Source organism: Trichechus manatus, unplaced genomic scaffold (assembly GCF_000243295.1).
Source record: "Trichechus manatus latirostris isolate Lorelei unplaced genomic scaffold, TriManLat1.0 scaffold00126, whole genome shotgun sequence".
NCBI lineage: Eukaryota > Metazoa > Chordata > Mammalia > Sirenia > Trichechidae > Trichechus > Trichechus manatus.
The window spans coordinates 3,216,000-3,225,914 of NW_004444062.1; the positions used below are offsets into that span (position 1 = coordinate 3,216,000).

The window sequence follows — 9,915 nt, forward strand, 5'->3', positions numbered from 1 at the left end:
ATAGTTTTCTGTGTACAAGTCTTTCACGTTTCTGGTTAAATTTATTCATGATACAAAAAAAAAAAAAACAAAACCAAACCCATTGCCATCAAGTTGATTCGGACTCATACTGACCCTGTAGGACAGAGTAGAACTGCCCCGTAGGGTTTTCAGAGCTGTAAATCTTGATGGAAGCAGACTGCCATATCTTTCTGCAATGGAGCAGCTAGTGGGTCCAAACCACTGACCTTTTGGTTAGCAGCCCAGTGTTTTAATCACTGCACCACCAGGGCTCTTCTTATTCCTGATAGGCAGGTGTTTATTCTTTTGGATGCTGTTATAAATAGTAAGGTTTCCTTAATTTCCTTTTCCACTTGGTCATTGCAAATGTATAGAAATCCAGCTGATTTTTTTTTTCTTTTTAACGACAAATACATTTAATGTAGAGTGTCAACTTCAGTTGATTGATAGCGGCTGCATAGAGTGCTATCTTGAGTAGGTTTCTGAGGATACACCCTGGCTCGAAGAAAAAGACTGCTGGGATTAGCAATATCTGAAATCTGATTTGTAGGAGAAACCACAGGCACCAGAGCTGCTGCTGCTGCTGGTGCCAGCTCCACTGAGGCCAGCAAGGAGGCCAGATGTGCAGGTGGCAGTCAGGCTTAAACTGACATTGAAGCCACCACTGGAACTTCCGCTGGCACCAGCACTGGTACCACCACTCTCTTGGGCTTTAGCTTTAGCTTCAGCTCCTGCTTGGATCCGGGGTTTGGCCCAGGGTCCAATATCAGCTTCATCCCAGTTGCAGGGCCCAGCAGCATTCTCAGAGCCGAGCCCAATACCCATTTGAGCTCTAATCTCAGCCCTCGCCTTGGCTTCAGTGGCAGCCTCAACTGCAGCCTTCAAATCTGCTTCCATCACCTCTCGGTACTCAGCTGCCCATTCCTTGGGATCCTTCTTTTGTACCTTGCGTGCAAACTTGAGGACTTTCATCTTGCTGGGTCTCATAGTAGGAACGCAGGCCCCAGAAGAACTCATACTCAGGGGGATTGCTACTGGGGACTCTAGTATAATCCAGGTACTTCTGCTTCACAAATTCATCAGTAATGAGCTTTTCACACCTCCGAAGAGTGAGTGATGTACCCCAGGGCGCAGCCCTAACTTGCGCAGCACCTCCCAGATGACAGCCTCACTGGACGGATTTCCATTCATGAAGATGATGCTAAGAAGCATCATAAGGAGACCCAGTTTGGGGGAGTCCTTGGTCATTCCCAGTATGCCTATATCAGTGGGTTCTAGAGTGCTGAAGAGAGTGTACAAGTGGTCATTCTTATCAGTTTCCTTCAACTGGATTCCAGAAACCTTCTCCAAGGAATAGCCTGCTTGTTCAATGATTTCAGGGTACACATCAGTGTGTTCTTTTATGATGTCCTTCAGCATGTCTGAGCGCTTGATAGGGTTCTTCATCTGGTCTTTAACCAGCAGGTACTTCATCAAATCATTTGCCCTTCCTTGCAAAAGGGCCACATCCCGAGGTGGTGGTATTTCAGTTTCCTGGGATGACTGGAGCTGGACAGCTCAATGGCAAGCCTTGCCTTTCCAGGCCTTAGGTGACCTCAGGGACAGCAAGGCTCTACGGGCCCAAGCAGGCAACCGAGTCCTTGAGGCCCTGTGGGCCCAAAAGGCTATGGGGCCCCTTGAGGCCCTGCAGGCCATTGAGGCCATTAGGGCCTTTGAGACCCTTCGGCCACCTGTGTTTCCAGAAGCCTGACTCTGATCATTGCTGCCATCCTCTTCCCCATTCAGGTGCTTCACCTTTCGAGCATTCTCGGCCTTGACCTTGGGCCGAGTATCCTGAGTCTCCTGAGTCTCAGCAGCTGCACCCTCAGGCTCAGGTTCATCTGTGGGAGCCTGAGAAGCAGCAGCCTCAGTCTCCAGGGCCTTTGTATTGACCTGGGTATCAGCCACACAGCTGACTTTTTTGGTCTCAGTTCCAGGCATTGGCACAGCCTGCAGGTCAGCATTCTGCATTTTGGTGTCAACTGCTGGACTCTTGTTTTCAGCTGCCACAACCTGGATATCAATCAGCTGAGTGGTAGATGAGGTCTGGGATGACAGCTGCCTCCTGAGCCTCTTGGGCCTTTGAGACCCCTGTGGCCTTTGAGATCTCTGTGGCCTTTAAAACCCCTGGAGCATTTGAGACCTTCAGGTCTGTGAGACCTCTGGTGTCTTTGAGGCCTTGGGTGCCTCTGAAACCTGCAAGTTCTGGGTCACTGCCAGTAGAGTCTGCATCACCAAGCTGCTGTCCTCTACTGAAGCTTCATCCTAGAAGCATGTTAGATCCGCATGACTGTCACTTGTGTCAGACATGTCTAAAGTTGGCCTGGCAAGACCTGAGCCTTGTCTTCCAACGAGTCTGGGATGTGTCTGCTCTCTCTCAGTCCCTCTCGAAGTCATGAAATCCAACTGATTTTTATGTGTTGACCTTGTACCCAGCCACTTTGCTAAATTCATTTATTAGTTCTGATAGCTCTCTTGTAGAATCTTTGGGGTTTTCTATGTGTAGGATCATGTCATCTGCTTTTTCCTTCCCAAGTTGGATACCTTTAATTTTCTTTTCTAGACTAATTACTTTGACTAGGATGTTAAATGGTAGTTGTGAGAGTTGGCATCCCTATCTTGCTCCTGATCTAAATGAGAAAGCTCTCATTCTTTCTCCATTGAGTATGATGTTAGCTGTGAGTTTTTTATTTCTGGATTGTTAATTCTTTCCCATCCAGTTATTTGTCTATTTTTATACCACTGTCAGATATTTGTCTATTTTTATACCACTGTCTGGATTACTATTACTTTATATGAAGTTTTGAAGCAGGATAGAGGTAAATTCTTCAACTTTGTTTTTGATTTAAAAATTGTTTTGGCTGCATCAAAAGACTTCCCCAAAAGAGTAAAAAGACAGCCTACAGACTGGGAAAAAATTTTTGGCTATGACAAATCCAATCAGCATCTAATCTCTAAAATCTGCAAGATACTGCAAAACCTCAACAACAAAAAGACAAATAACCCAGTTAAAAGATGTGCAAAGGATATGAACAGGCACTTCACCAAAGAAGACATTCACACGCCTACCAGATACATGAGGAAATGCTCATGATCATTAGCCATTAGAGAAATACAAATCAAAACTACAATGAGATACCATCTCACCCCAACAAGGCTAGCATTAATCCAAAAAACAGAAAATAATAAATGTTGGAGAGGTTGTGGAGAGACTGGAACACTTATACATTGCTCGTGGGAATATAAAATGGTACAACCACTTTGCAGATCAATTTGGCACTTCCTTAAAAAGCTAGAAAAAGAAGTAGCATATGATCCAGCAATCCTGTTCCTTGGAACATATCCTAGAGAAATAAGAGCTGTCACACGAATAGATATATGCACACCCATGTTCAATGTAGCACTGTTGACAATGGCAAAAAGATAGAAACAACCTAGGTGCCCATCAACAGATGAATGGATAAACAAATTATGGTATATTCACACAATGGAATACTACACAATGATAAAGAACAACAATGCATCTGTGAAACATACATGGATGAATCCGGACGGCGTTATGCTGAGTGAAATTAGTCAGTCAGCAAAAGGACAAATATTGTATGAGGCCACTATTATAAGAACTCAAGAAATGGTTTAAACACATAAAACATTCTTTAATGGTTATGAGGATGGGGAGGGAGGGAGAGGAGTATTCACTAACTGTATAGTAGATAAGAATTATCTTAGGTGAAGGGAAGGACAACACACACTACAGGGGAGGTCAGCACAACTGGACTAAACCAAAGCTAAGAAGTTTCCTGAATACAACCAAGCACTTTGAGGGACAGAGTAGCAGGGGCAGGGGTTTGGGGACCATGGTTCCAGGGGACATCTAGGTCAATTTGCATAACAAAGTTTATTAAGAAAATGTTCTGCATCCCACTTTGGTGAGTGGCGTCTGGGGTCTTGAAAGCTTGCAAGTGGCCATCTAAGATGCATCAGTTTGTCCCAACCCACCTGGAGCAAAGGGGAATGAAGAACACCAAAGACACAAGGAAAATATTAGCCCAAGAGACAGAAAGAGCCACGTAAACCAGAGACTTCATCAGCCTGAGACCAGAAGAACTAGATGGTGCCCGCTACCACCAATGACCGCCCTGACAGGGAACACAACAGAGAGTCCATGATGCAGTGGGAGAAAAGTAGGGTACAGAACTCCAATTCTAGTAAAAAGACGAGACTTAATGGTCTGACTGAGACTGGAGGGACACCAGAAGACAAGGCCCCTGGACTCTCCATTAGCCCAGAACTAAAACCATTCCTGAAGCCAACTCTTCAGACAAAGATTAGACTGGACTATGGGACATAAAATGATACTCATGAAGAGAGATGCATGAGACTAAATGGGCAGCTCTTGTCCAGAGGTGAGATGAGAAAGCAAAAAGGGACAAGAGCTGGTTGAATGGATTCGGGAAATCCGGGGTGGAAAGGAAGAGTGTGCTGTCACATTATAGGGAGAGTAGCTAGGGTCACTTTGCAATGTGTATATAAATTTTTGTGTGAGAAACTGACTTGAACCGTAAACTTGCACTTAAATCACAATATTAAAAAAAAACGTTTTGGCTGTTCTAGGTCCTTTGAATTTCCATATAAATTTTAACATCAGCTTCTCAATTTCTAAAAAAAAGTCTTCTGGAATTTTCATAGAGATTGAGTTGAATCTGTATATTAATTTGGGGATAATTGCCATCTTAGCAATATTAAGTCTTCCAAGCCATGAACACTGAATTATCTCTCCATTTATTTCAATCTTTTTAAAATTTTCTCTGTAATATTTTTTGGTTTTTAATGTATGAGCCTTGGAATTCTTTTATTAAATGTATTTATGACTTTATTCTTTTTGATGCCATTGTGACTGAAATTTTTTTTCTTAATTTCACTTTCAGGTTGTTCATAGTTGGTACCCAGAAATACAATTGATTTTCTTTTTAAATTATTGTGGCAATTATATAGGTAACAGAAAGTTTGCCATTCCTACAATATTCACTTGCACAGCTCAGTGACATTAATTACATTCATCATATTGTTCAGCCATCATCATTAACCATACCTGAATTTTTCCATCACCCTTAACAGAAGCTCAGTGTCCCCTCAGCAGTCAATTGATTATCGTATTTCTGCAACCTAGCTAAACTTGCTTATTACTTCTAGTCATTTTGTTGTTGTTGTTGTTGATTCTTTAAGATTTTCTACATACAGGAGTACCCGTTCAGGGTGTAGCCAATGATGTCTCTGCTCAGTGTTTGTTTTTAATTCTTATTTTTATTTTATTGCTTGGCTTCCTAAGGGTCACCACTATGTCTCATAGCTTAGTGGTCAACCAAGGATTAGTCAGAGATTATGATCAGACACTTTGAACCTGTAATGTTTCTACCTTTGCTAGATTTGTGTTTGGTATGGGGAGGACCTTACAAGTGTGGGAAGTTTTCATTACTTCCCATTAGGCCATCTCAGGTCTCTAGTCTGTGTGCATGCAGGCCCCCAGACTGTAGAGATGAGAGTTTATCAAAGCCCTCAATAGCTATTTCATTTTCCAGGGCTCCCATTTAAACTTCTAGCTAGTCCTCTGGTCTACCACTCGCCCCAACTGGAACTCCTACCTCAGGCTAGGAGAGCTGAAGGCCTTTCCCATTCACCACTGGGCATAGATTTCCTGCGTTTCACTCCAAATCAAGTCGTTGCCCTCTGTCTGCCACTGGTTTTCATGGCCAGCCTTACCTTGGTGGAACTATGTGCTGACCAAACTAGGGTGGAGAATGGAGGCATCCCTAGGCAAGAACATGCAAAAATGCCACAGACAACCACTGTTCTTACTCAGAGTCCAGTGGTTTTTTTGTGTGAATATATGCTTCTCAATTTATTGTTTGCCTTTGGTTCATTTCCAGAACCCTAAAGTAATAGTTTTTGACAATTTTGTCCAGTTTTATAATTGTTTTTTGGGAAGAGGATTTATTGATTTCTTCACTCCTCCGTAGTCAGAAATCCTGTATTAATTACTGCACTCTTTCTATATACCAGACACTGGTTATTCCAGTAAGAGCCCTGGTGGCGTGGTGATTAATTGCTCAACTGCTAACCAAAAGGTCAGCAGTTCTAATTCACCAGCTGCTCCTTGGGAACTTTATGGGGCAGTTCTACTTTGTCCTATAGGGTCGCTATGAGTCGGAATCGACTCGATGGCAATGAGGTTCCAGTTGGTTGGCCAGGTAGCTGTCTTCCAAATTTCTTGGCATAGATAAGTGAGTGCTACCAGTGTTGCATCCGTTTGTTGAAAAATCTCAGTTGGTATTCCGTCAATTCCTGGGAGCCTTGTTTTTCACCAGTGTCTTCAGTGCATCTGGGACTTCTTCCTTCAAGACCATCAATTCTTGATCACATGCTGTCTCCTGAAGTGGTTGAACATTGACCAATTCTTTTTGGTACCAAAAGGAATCTTCTTCCTAGACTGTTAATTTGACTTTTCCCCTATTTTTCTCACTCAAGACAAAATAGCAATCCTCATATTTGTGACTCAAGCAGAAATATCAGTTCTAATTGTCACTCAAACAAGTGGCAATTTATAACACTCAACAAAGAGGGTATGTTGTAAATACAGTATGTATTAAATATTTGCAAAACAATTCCATATGTCCAGTTGGCTATAGCAACCTCCAGTTTCTAGAGAATAGGGAGAGTAGGAATCAGGAGCAATTGTCCCATAGTTAAATAATCTATGGATCTAGTGTCTGAAGTCTGTTGACACCCTAGTTCTTTGTGTGGCCTACTTTTCTCTGGGATTTTAAATGGGATTGCCATTCAGAATGTCATTGCACTCCTCTTTTGCTAATGTGTGCAGGTGATAGGGTTTCTCTCCAATTACTAGCTAGTGAAACGCGGATAATGTAGCTCATCATATGCTGACCATGTGCAATTTCAAAAAACAAAAAGAGTTTCTAGTTGATTTCTGATCATGTTGGCCTTAAACACAGTGAGAAATTTGATCAAGAATGTTAAGAATAAAAAGTAAATGGGCTATTACCAACTGAACTTAGTAAATAGAGCACTGGAGATACGGATGACTGGCCAGATGAGGAATAGTGAAGTTAGCGAAATGTCAGAACCCTGCTCTCTATCTTTTACTTGCAAACTCCAATGCCCTGAAACAAGGTATATTCCTTAATGTGGTCTGTGGTCTGTGGTCTGTGGTCAATGGTCAGTATCGCAGACTGTTTACTCAGCCTCCTTTTCAGTGTGCCTTCTTGTATTTCAGAGGCTGGAGAACTAAAAGCCGCATTGTCCAGACTCCCTTGCAGCTAGGGTTTCTGATATGAGTTCATTTCCACCATATGTATGTAAGTGTATGAGATTTGAAAGGTGGGTGTGAGACAGAAGCCATATTTCTGCTTTTTTGACTGTTCCTGCTGGTAAGCAAGATAATGGAGTTATAAGGATTTTCTAAAGGAGCATCCCAGTATCTGTTCTTCAGCTTTCTGGGTGTTGAGAAGAAGTTGCTGCACAGTTGGAGGCTGGACTCCATGTCCAGTGTCCATTCACAAGCTTTGTGCACTTGGGAAGGCAGTTCTGGTGATGGCAGCAGCAGTGGCAGATTCTAGATAGCAGCTATGGCACTTTGTTTTTGAGTCCAGTAGTCCCAGTGGTGATCTCAGAGGTTGTAGCTTCCTTAGCAGTTTGGTTCTACAGTGTCATGGCAGTCAGTCCTTGAAATCCAACTCAGAGTTTAGTCATTTGACACTTGCAGTGATTTTACAAGCATCTAATTCCCTGTATTAAATCCTTTTCTGCTTTAAATACCCATAGTTGTTTTGGACTCCTGTATTGATATGCTGCAAGCATCAGTTGTGGTGCATGAGACAATTTCAGGTGAAACACAAGCATGTAAGAGTTATTTGTTTTCTGTGATGCATATCATAAAAACTGTGTGTGTATAGGCATGTATAATTAGGACATCAAATTTGCAGTTTCATAGATGTTGAATCTTTGGGCAAGTTTAAAATTTACTGAGTAAATTATGCTGTTGTTCTATGTGGACATGACAAAAATCGTAGGAGTGATTCACAAGTTCTGAAGATTGGATAATTCTGCTCTTATGATAACGGAATGTGCTCTCTTACTAGTTGAAGGGGTAGAATATATAGTATGTTTATGAAGGTAGGATACTCAAGAACTGAAGCAGTGCTCCCCAAGTATTGTGAGGAGTAGGTATTTCTGTTTGAAGTCATCAGTGACTCAAGGAGGGACATGAGGAAGGAAAGATTGCTAGCTTTTATTATTATGCAAAGGATGTTGTATATAGTATCCCCACTGAATCGTCATACTAACCCTCTGATATACATATTTTTACCATGGTTTTACGCAAAAGTAACTGAGGACTCAGGAAGACTGTTTAATTTCCTAAAAGTCACCCAGCAACTAAGTGTCCAAGTCAGGATTTGAACCCAGCTGCAGCTCTGATTTCAAAATTTTTGCACATTCAATTTTCCTGCGTGCCACCCATCTAAGGCCTAGCCCTAGCCTTAGTCATTACGACTAGAAATATGGATTAAGCTAAGCAGCTTAGAGGAAATAACTTAAATTTTGATTTCCACAACGTCCAGGGCCAGAGAAGTTTACTTGACTCTCCAATACACATGGCCTACCTTGACGTTTAAGAGTCTAGTTTGAATTTATAATTAGTCTGGCATTAATTATTGACAGAGTACTTCCTCAACATTTTGAAATTTAGTTGGCAATTCCTCCATCAATAATGTTTCCCCAGAAATAAGGTTCTGACATCAGCTATTTTAAAGTTAAAAATAGCACAATAAAAATGATACATAATGCAAAGAAATTACAGCACTTAGTTCCCATGGTAAAGTCAATTTTCCTCCCATTTCCTAAAAGCAGTTCATTAACTAGGTGGTCACAAATGTATCTGAAGGGAGAAAAGATAAATGTGAAGAAAGCCAGTGTATATTCTCATTGAATTATACCTGACTTCATATATTCATCCAACAAATATTTTTGAGCACCTGCTATATGCCAGACACTATGTTATGCTTACCTGGGTTGGGAATGGAGTTGGCAGATGACAGATATAAGACAAACAGTGACCCAAGTAAACATATACTGTGTTCTCTAAATTTTTAAGGCATCATCCATTTAATGGTAAACCATAAGAGCTGCTTTTCAGGGAAAAAGAAAAGACTCCATGCATTAAAGGGACTCATCCATTTTAAGGCATTTCTCTTTTCAAAGCTGATGAAACATGAAAAACAGGTGCATCTTAGAAACAAGAAAGCGCTAAATCTTTTTTATCAAGCTTTTTGCTGTCTATTTGTGTTTGGGATTGCAAGTAGTATGCACTATCCACAATAAAATAAAAATTTTTTTATGTTTCTAGGAAGTAGAGAAGGACTGAGGACATAGGAGAAACAAGATATAACTGGTCGGAGATAATGAGAAGTGCACTCAGTACAAGTGAAATATAGATCCCTAGATCTTGGCCTGTTGTCCCTCAGTTACTTTTCCTGTGGAGTTGTACAATTGGAAATAAGAGGACTGTGGTGGGCCTAGGTCAGCCACTAATGGTGTGAACCAAAAAACCAAATCAGTTTCTGTCAAGTCTCTTCCACTGTATGGCAACCCCATGTGTGTCAGAGTAGAACTGTGCTCCATAGGGTTTTCAATGGCTGATTATTCAGAAGTAGATTGCTAGGCCTTTCTTTTCTTTTTTTTCTTTAATATTTTATTGTGTTTTAGGTGAAAGTTTACATAGCAAATTAGGTTCCCATTTAGCAATTTTTATACAAGTTGTTCCCTGACGTTAGTTACATTTTTCACGATGTGTCAACATTT

At 41.4% G+C, this 9,915-nt stretch overlaps 1 pseudogene; it reads right to left on the reverse strand.

Moving 5' to 3' along the window:
• Window positions 1-522: 522 nt before the first annotated feature.
• On the reverse strand, window positions 523-2,349 carry LOC101360520 (melanoma-associated antigen D2 pseudogene; annotated as a pseudogene).
• Between the last annotated feature and the right edge of the window lie 7,566 nt (window positions 2,350-9,915).